The sequence below is a fragment of the Sciurus vulgaris genome (genome assembly GCF_902686455.1).
Source record: "Sciurus vulgaris genome assembly, chromosome: 9".
Classification (NCBI taxonomy): Eukaryota; Metazoa; Chordata; class Mammalia; order Rodentia; family Sciuridae; genus Sciurus; species Sciurus vulgaris.
The window spans coordinates 35,430,070-35,438,282 of NC_136469.1; the positions used below are offsets into that span (position 1 = coordinate 35,430,070).

The window sequence follows — 8,213 nt, forward strand, 5'->3', positions numbered from 1 at the left end:
ATTGAACCCCCAGAGGAGCTTATCTACTAAGCCACATCCCCACTCTTTTTAAAATATTTTATTTAGAGATAGGGTCTCACTGAATTATTTAGGGCCTCACTAAATTGTGGAGACTGGCTTTGAACTTCAATTATCCTGCCTCAGTCTCCCAAACTGCTGGGATTACAGACAGGTGTCACCATGCCCTACTCAAAGACTTTCAATCACATTGTTTTAACCCATACTTCATACTCATAGTCAGCATTCCACATATTTTGAGGTGATACATGGTTTTGTGGCACTCTGTACTAACTTATTAAAAATTTCATTGCATTGTTGCAAACCTACATTAAATACCGGTCACCAAAGAAGCTTAAAATAACACTGTTGATAAGCTAGTTTCTTCAAAAGAGTACTGATATTTGATAATAATCTAGTGTTATATACACACTTGTTCATATCCAAGTTTATCATTAAGTGGCGAAAACTAAGGAAATAAATGTCTTGCTTTTTTTTTTTCTATTTGTACATACACAGACACATAAAAACACTTGTATCTACTAATATGCCAATTGTGTGTTTTGGATAGTTTATTAATGTCTGTATGAGTATAATTTATTTGAATTTAAAAAGATTATTTTAGAATTGATTATGAGATGTAAATTATAATTCAATCAAAAAAACTTATCAAACTAGGTACATTAGAATGACCTACAGCAATATACACCTTAGATAAACATTTCTGTAATGTCATAAATCATACCATATTCAAATTACATGATTCAAATACATGATTTAGTATCACATTTTTCAGACAAATATCATTGCCATTTATTATTAAGCTGCAAGTCTAATAAATGGCTACACATATTTTAAGATATGCAATGATAGCACTGCCTTCATGCTTCTACTTCACCTAAAATGAGACAAAACTTCCAATGTTTCCTTAAATTCATTCTACTTGTAAAGTGTAGAATAATTTTCTTGGTAAGGAGAAAAAAACATTCTTGCTACTTACAGTAATTATCAAATTAATGAAAGATTTGAATAATTCTACACATACCTAATAGCATTAAGTATAACTGCAAAGTGAGCAGGTACAAACCAAAACAAGTTACTATATTCTTTTAAAAAACATAAATACAAACTACATTTTTATTAAGAACTAATGTAATTTTTACAAATAAGTTTACCCTAAATATCACTATATTTGTGTTTCTATTATACATTAATTTCTACTTTAAAATTTAATTTTGGATAATTTATTAACTGCTTTCATGTTTCATAGCATTTACCGTTCATATCAGAAAAACTATCCCCCTATAATTTTTAAAAACTGCAACTAAAATGGAAATTTGAAAAACTTATTTAAGTTAATCACTCTCAGTTTAAAGAGCAGAAAACTTACTTCAGAGGACTTGAGTTCAGACAGATCAATGTTATGTAGATGTGGTGAAGTCAACAAAAAAGCTAATCTATAAAAGTTTCCATATTTACATAGTGGTCTTTGTGTACTAGATCTGTGAATGTTGTAAAGTTATTATTGTAATGGAATGTTTTATATTAAGGATGAAGAAATTATGCAGCAAAATGAAACTAAACCCCTATCTCTCACTCTGCACAAAACTCAACTCAAAATGGATCAAGGATCTAGGAATCAGACCAGAGACCCTGCACTTTATAGAAGAAAAAGCAGTTCAAATCTTCATTATGTTGGTGTAGGATGAGACTTTCTTAACATGACTCCCAAAGCACAAGAAATAAAAGCAAGAATCAATAACTGGGATAGATTCAAACTAAAACGCTTTTTTACAGCAACGGAAACTATCAACAATGTGAAGAGAGAGCCTACAGAGTGGGACAAAATCCTTTCCACACATACTTCAGATAGAGCACTAATCTCCATAATTTATAAAAAACTCAAAAAACTTTACACCAAGAATAGAAATAATCCAATCAATAAATGGGCTAAGGAAATTCTCAGACTTCACAGAAGAAGATCTACAAGCAATCAACAGATATATGAAAAAATGTTCAACATCTCTAGTAATAATAGAAATGCAAATCAAAACTACCCTAAGATTCCATCTCACCCCAATTAGAATAGTTATTATCAAGAATACAAGCAACAATAGGTGTTGGTGAGGATGCGGGGAAAAAGGTACACTCATACATTGCTGGTGGGACTGCAAATTAGTGCAGCCACCCTGGAAAGCAGTGTGGAGATTCCTTAGAAAACTTGGAATGGAACCACCATTTGACCCAGCTATCCCACTCCTTGGCCTATACCCAAAGGACTTAAAATCAGCATACTACAGAGATACAGCCACATAGCTGATACAGTTCATAGCTGCTCAATTCACAATAGCCAGATTGTGGAACCAACAGAGATGCCTTTCAATTGATGAATGCATAAAGAAACTGTGGTATATATACACAATGTAATATTACTCAGCCATAAAGAAGAATAAAATTATGGCATTTGCAGGTAAATGGAAGGATTGAAGAATATCATGCTAAGTGAGATAAGCCAATTCCAAAAAACCAAAGGCCAAATGATCTCGCTGATGAATGGATGATGATACTAATGGTGTGGGAGGGAGGGAGGCAAGAATGGAGGAAGGATGGATTGTATAGAGGAAAAGAGGGGTGGGAATGGGTGGGAGGAAGGAAAAATAACAGAATGAGACAAACATCATTACCCTGTGTACATGTATGGTTACACAAATGGTGTGATTCTACTTCATGTACAACCAGAAAAACAACAGTTGTACACTGAATCAAAATAAATAAATAAAAAAATAGAATATTAATTTTTTTTAAAAAAGAGGAAGAAATTGATAGTATTTTTTATTGTTATGGTTTAGATATTGGGTATCCCTCAAAAGTTCATGTGTGAGAAAATACAAGAAAGTTTAGAGGTAAAATGATTGGGTTATGAGGATCTTAAACTACTCTGTATGTTAACCCCATGATACAGATTAACTGGGTGGTAACTCTAGGCAGGTAGGGTGTGGCTGGAGGAGCATCACTGGAATTACAACTTTGAGGTATATATTTTGTCTGTGGTGAGAGGCGTCTCTCTCTCTGCTTCCTGCCATGTTCTGATCCACTTTCCTGTGCTACACTCCTCTTCCGTGATGTTCTGCCTCACCATTAGCCCTGAGGAATGAAGCCTGCTGTCTATGGATTTAGATCTTTGAAACCCTGATCCCCAAAATAAAATTTTCCTTCTCTATTTGTTCTTGTCAGTTCTTTTGGTCTCAGTGGTGAGAAAGCTAAATCACTTATAGAAGCAGTTACATATTTTTATGGGAATGTCATTTATGCCTATTAAACTCTCATATATAAGTATTGTGATGGGCTGACAGATCTGACTCCATAAGAATGTTATAGGCCAGACTCTAAGGGAAAGGACTAAACAGACTCCATTTTGCTCTGAGACTCCATCTTATGTAGGAAATAAGCTTCTCCCATGGGAACACCCTGCCTCTGTGCCCATCATCAGTTACTTGGTGTGATATGTTTAACAATATAAAATGACAATTCCTAGGTAATGAAAAATTGCTCTCTTTTGATCTCTGTTCCTCCTAACCAGTGTACCATGTAGCAGTAATTGTGTGGTTGTTAGTAACCATTCTTCAGTTTGTACCTAGGTGACCCACTCCCCTCTCCCCCTTCTGTGGATCATCTCATGATGTTAATCATAGCAACAGGCATTTATGATTAATGTAATTTTTGGTATAAGAACCCCTACAACCCTGTGGTCTGGCTGTTCTCCCAATAGCCATTTTTTGGGGCATTGTGTGAGACAATCAGCCGGCCGGCTTAATAAAGACTCTCAAATTTGGACTTCTCAGTGGTGATCGGTCTGTTCTTAAGTTGCGCCCCATAACAGTTTGATCAGGTTAAAGCACCTGAAACATCTGTTTTACATATATGCAAATATAAGAAATATTCGTATATTTTAAAGCACAAATACTGAAGGAGTCTAATATCTGAATATATTAGGAAAAAATTGGTGGCTTTAACTTTTGACTCTGGAGGAATTTTATGCTGTAATACACTTATGTGAACCCAAACCAAAGAAAGAAGATAGAAATTGGAGTTTGACATCAATGAGGTGACAGGCTTCTAGACAGAGAAAAGAGAGTTGCACAAAAATGAAATACAAGTGTCCTTGAGTCTGTGGAAAACTACTGGTAGCACTTTGATGGGGAGAAACTTCACAATGGGTGCAAATCACTACCAAGGGAAGAAATGCTGGGAAACAGATACTGGAGGTATATGAGCCAAGTGATCAGGAAATTGCCTCGATTTCAATGTCTGCTTGAGCTATCCCCTGCAAAGGCTGTATCTACTACCAAGCTTGAAGTGCTCCTTTTTATCCTCATCAAACTTGGTGAATTCTTAGCTGGGCACATGGAGCACACCTGTAATCCCACAGCTTGGGAGGCTGAGGAGCAGGATCACAATTTTGAGGTCCATCTCTGCAATTTAACAAGATGTGTCAAAATAAAAAAATAAAAATGGCTGGGGAAGTAGCTGAGTGGCAAAGCACTCCTGCGTTCAATGTTCAATCCCCAGTAACAACAACAACAACAAAATTCTTTATAGAATCTGCTATCAAATATTTGTTAGGTGTTTGCTTGGCATATCCTCTCAACCTTCAAATCATAAATACATTATCCTATAATTTTCTGATATATTTAGAAAGTTGCCTTTTACATTTATGTCTTTAATTCACATGCATAGGTTTTGTGTATAATGCAGAAGTTCTCAAATTGCTCAATTAGTATCTCAGAAAATTTTAGGTTAAAAGAAATCCTTCAAACTTCTATTTTATTAAGTTAGGGTTACACAACTTAATAGTGGGAGCTTGATATCTTATGGATACTGCTGTATTTCTCCTGAAAAAACTTAAAATATTCTACAGCAACTCAATGTTACTGTTTATTAATGGATATATTGTGAGATAATGATCTAATTTGATTTATATATTTCTCAGGCTGATAACCAGGCATCCCAGCATTATTAAATGACTTCTCATTTCCTAATTCATTTGTGATGTGTGCTCTATCATATATCAGATTTCTATGGGCAGGGCTTTGCTTCTAGGCTCTATTCTGCTTTATTGGTCTATGACTTTGTACCAATGGCAATATTACTATGCTGAAATAACTTAAAGTTCATACTAAAGTTTTTGATATTTGATAGATAAGCATGCTGTTCTCAAAAATTTCCATGTTCTTGTTGCTTTTTGATTTTCCAAATGAATTTTGGGTGAAGTTTGTCAAATTTTATGAAATTCCATAGATTTATTTAGAATTACATGAAATCCCATAGGTATACTGAGAATTACATGAAATTTGTAGATTAATTTCCAGAGAATAAGTATCTTTGTGATACTGAATCTGTCAGCAGGTAGACATTGTATAGTTTTCTATTCCTCTTTTTTGCAGATTTACACAATTAAAAAAAATACTTTTACTTCACTATTTTACTATTGCATGGGTAGCTGAATATAGATTTTAGTTTTGGAATCTAAAGTACTATTTTATATGAAGTCTACAAAGCACTTATGTTTACAGGTGGAATCCTGAGTAGCTGCTTCTGTCAGTAGACAATTAATTCAATAGTCATTCTTAAGTTTGGTTGTGAAGTGTTCCCCAAAGACTGATGTGTTAAAGGCTTGGCCCCAAATACAACAGTGTTCACAGGAAAAGACTTTATTATGAATGCTCTAGTCTTATCAGGGGATTAATCCATTTGATGGATTTAGCAAGTGAATGGACTATTAGGAGGTGGTAGAAAAAATAGGCATGACTTACTTGGAGGAAGCAGGTCCCCTGGGGGTACCCTGGAAGGGTCATTTTGTCCAGGCCCTTTCCTCTTTCTCTCTGCTTTCTGGCTGTCATAAGCTGAACAGCTTTCATTTGCCACCCTCTCTGCCATGATGTCTCTGCCTTGGTGCCAGCAGGCCATGGACCAAAGACTCTGAAACCATTTCCTCCTCTAGGTTGTTTATGTCTAATATTTTGGTCACACCAATGAAAAGCTGGCCAACGGTCATCTAATTCAATTTTATTGAATAAAGAATTCAATTTCTTTCAAAAAATTCTTTTAGTTTTAGAATTACTTATCTTTCGTATGTAAGTACTGCTTAAATTTTGATGGTTGCATAGTTTTATGAGTCAGTACATTTCCATAAATAATACTGCTTTTAGCACTTTACCAGCTTGAGCTACCAAATCATACTCACTATATGAGGACTGTTACTCTGAGTGAAACTATCAATAAATATTTTGATTTTCATTTCTTCACAATTATTTTCATCATCTTCATTTGGTGTATTGTTATTGACAAGTTCCTAAAAATTGTGTCATTTCTTGACAAAGAATTCAAATGATCTTATTTGTCATCATTAAACTAAAATTAAAAACAATATACATTTACTTCATTAATTTAGTCAATGCTGATTAATTACAAGTAATAAAAATAGACTCAAAAAGTCACAATAATTAAGATAACAGCTTACAAAATAACCACACTTAAATTTTCTCATATTTTAATTAGCTTTTATATTATATATCTGACAAACTAACCACAAAATACCATATATTGTAATATGTTTCTAGTTACTGCTGGCAACTATTATGCAGCTTATGCATGCATACCATAATGCTTTCATAATTCATTGAATGAGATGAATATGCTAATGATGTACTATTTAGCTGCTAAGACTCTAAATGCTTATGGTCTGTATACTTACATTGTTGTAGCTCAGTGACAAATAGCTCATTCAAGTTGCCAGTTCATGGAACATAGTTTGGATCACAGTAAATAAGAAAATACAAATACCACATATAGAAATAACAAAAAATATATTTCTTGACATACATGACAATACATATATATGCAGTTTTAAAAGAGTGGTTATAGGAATTAGACTTTTTTCATCTTAACTTATTAAATACATAACAAAAAGGTGTACAAGTATCAAGGATTACATTGACAGTAAAACTTTGGATTTTAAATCTTTTATTGCAGCATGTATGGATGATACAATTACTGTAACAGAAAAGCATTGTTCTGGGAAGGGAGTTGTACTTCCTCAAAAAAGGATTGCTCATAAAAGTAAATTAATCTAAACAGGGAATTTAGTGGCATGATAAAAATATGAATTAGGTGAATACTAGTGTAATTACAAAATAGTAATATAACTAACAAAAATAACCATCACTGCTTATTGATGCTCCATGGTTTTTAAAAGAAAAAATTTCCATGGAGATCTTCTTTTGGTATTTCTACAAAACCAGGTACCAGTTTACTCTTACACTTTTAAAGATGTAAATTACATACTGACTAAATTTTCTTTTATCTTGGGTATTTTTAATAATATTATTACTACCACGTGAACAAAAACTCACTGTTTTTCAATGACTGACAGGCTTAAAGGACAAGAATAAAAGTAAGAAGCTTAAGCAGTGTGAAGAATAAGCAAAAATGACCCCCAGACTGATCAAAATCACGCACCACTGCATTCTGGCATCCAGCGCCTGTGTCCCACCACCATAGCCACCATGCGCAAGAGAAGGGCTAAAGGGGATGATAAAGGAGGCAAAGCCAAGGTGAAGGATGAAGCAAAGAGAAGATCTGCAAGATTGTCTTCTAAATCTGCTTCTTAAAGCCAGAGACCAAGTCTAAAATGGCCCCTGCAAAGAAGGGAGGGAAGATACCCAAAGGGAAAAAAGGCAGGATGGGGGGTTGGGGGGGCGGGGAGCTGACGCCTGCAAGGATGGGAATAACCCTGCCAAAAATGGAGATGCCAAGACCGATCAGGCACAGAAAGTTGAAGGAGCTGGAGATGCCAAGTGCAGTATGTGCATTTTTAATAACTGTATTTCTGGTGACTGTATAGTTTGAAATACTATTTTTTATCAAGTTTTATAAAAATGCAGAATTTGTTTTATTTTTTATTTTTCAAAGTTATGTCGTTAGTCCACAGAACACTTCATTATTGTTTTCGGAGGAAGGAGCATAGGTCACTAGTAGACTGTCTCCAAAGCTGGATTGCTGTGGGGGAAACAACTTTCCATGCTAGTTCTGAGAGACTTCTTAGCTCCCAAGAGGAGGGATTCCCTGATGTTGGCACACGTAACTACTGTAATGTAATACAAAGCTGTTCCCCAGCCCTTTACACTATATCACAACCTAGCTGTCAGTCTGAAAAC

The 8,213-nt window shown here is 34.6% G+C and overlaps 1 pseudogene across 1 annotated transcript; it reads left to right on the top strand.

Annotated features, from left to right (window-relative positions):
- Nucleotides 1–7,535: 7,535 nt before the first annotated feature.
- LOC306669232 (non-histone chromosomal protein HMG-17-like) lies at nt 7,536–7,905 on the top strand (annotated as a pseudogene). The gene has a single exon. The product of its transcript is annotated as a non-histone chromosomal protein HMG-17-like (transcript).
- The last annotated feature ends 308 nt before the right edge of the window (nt 7,906–8,213 follow it).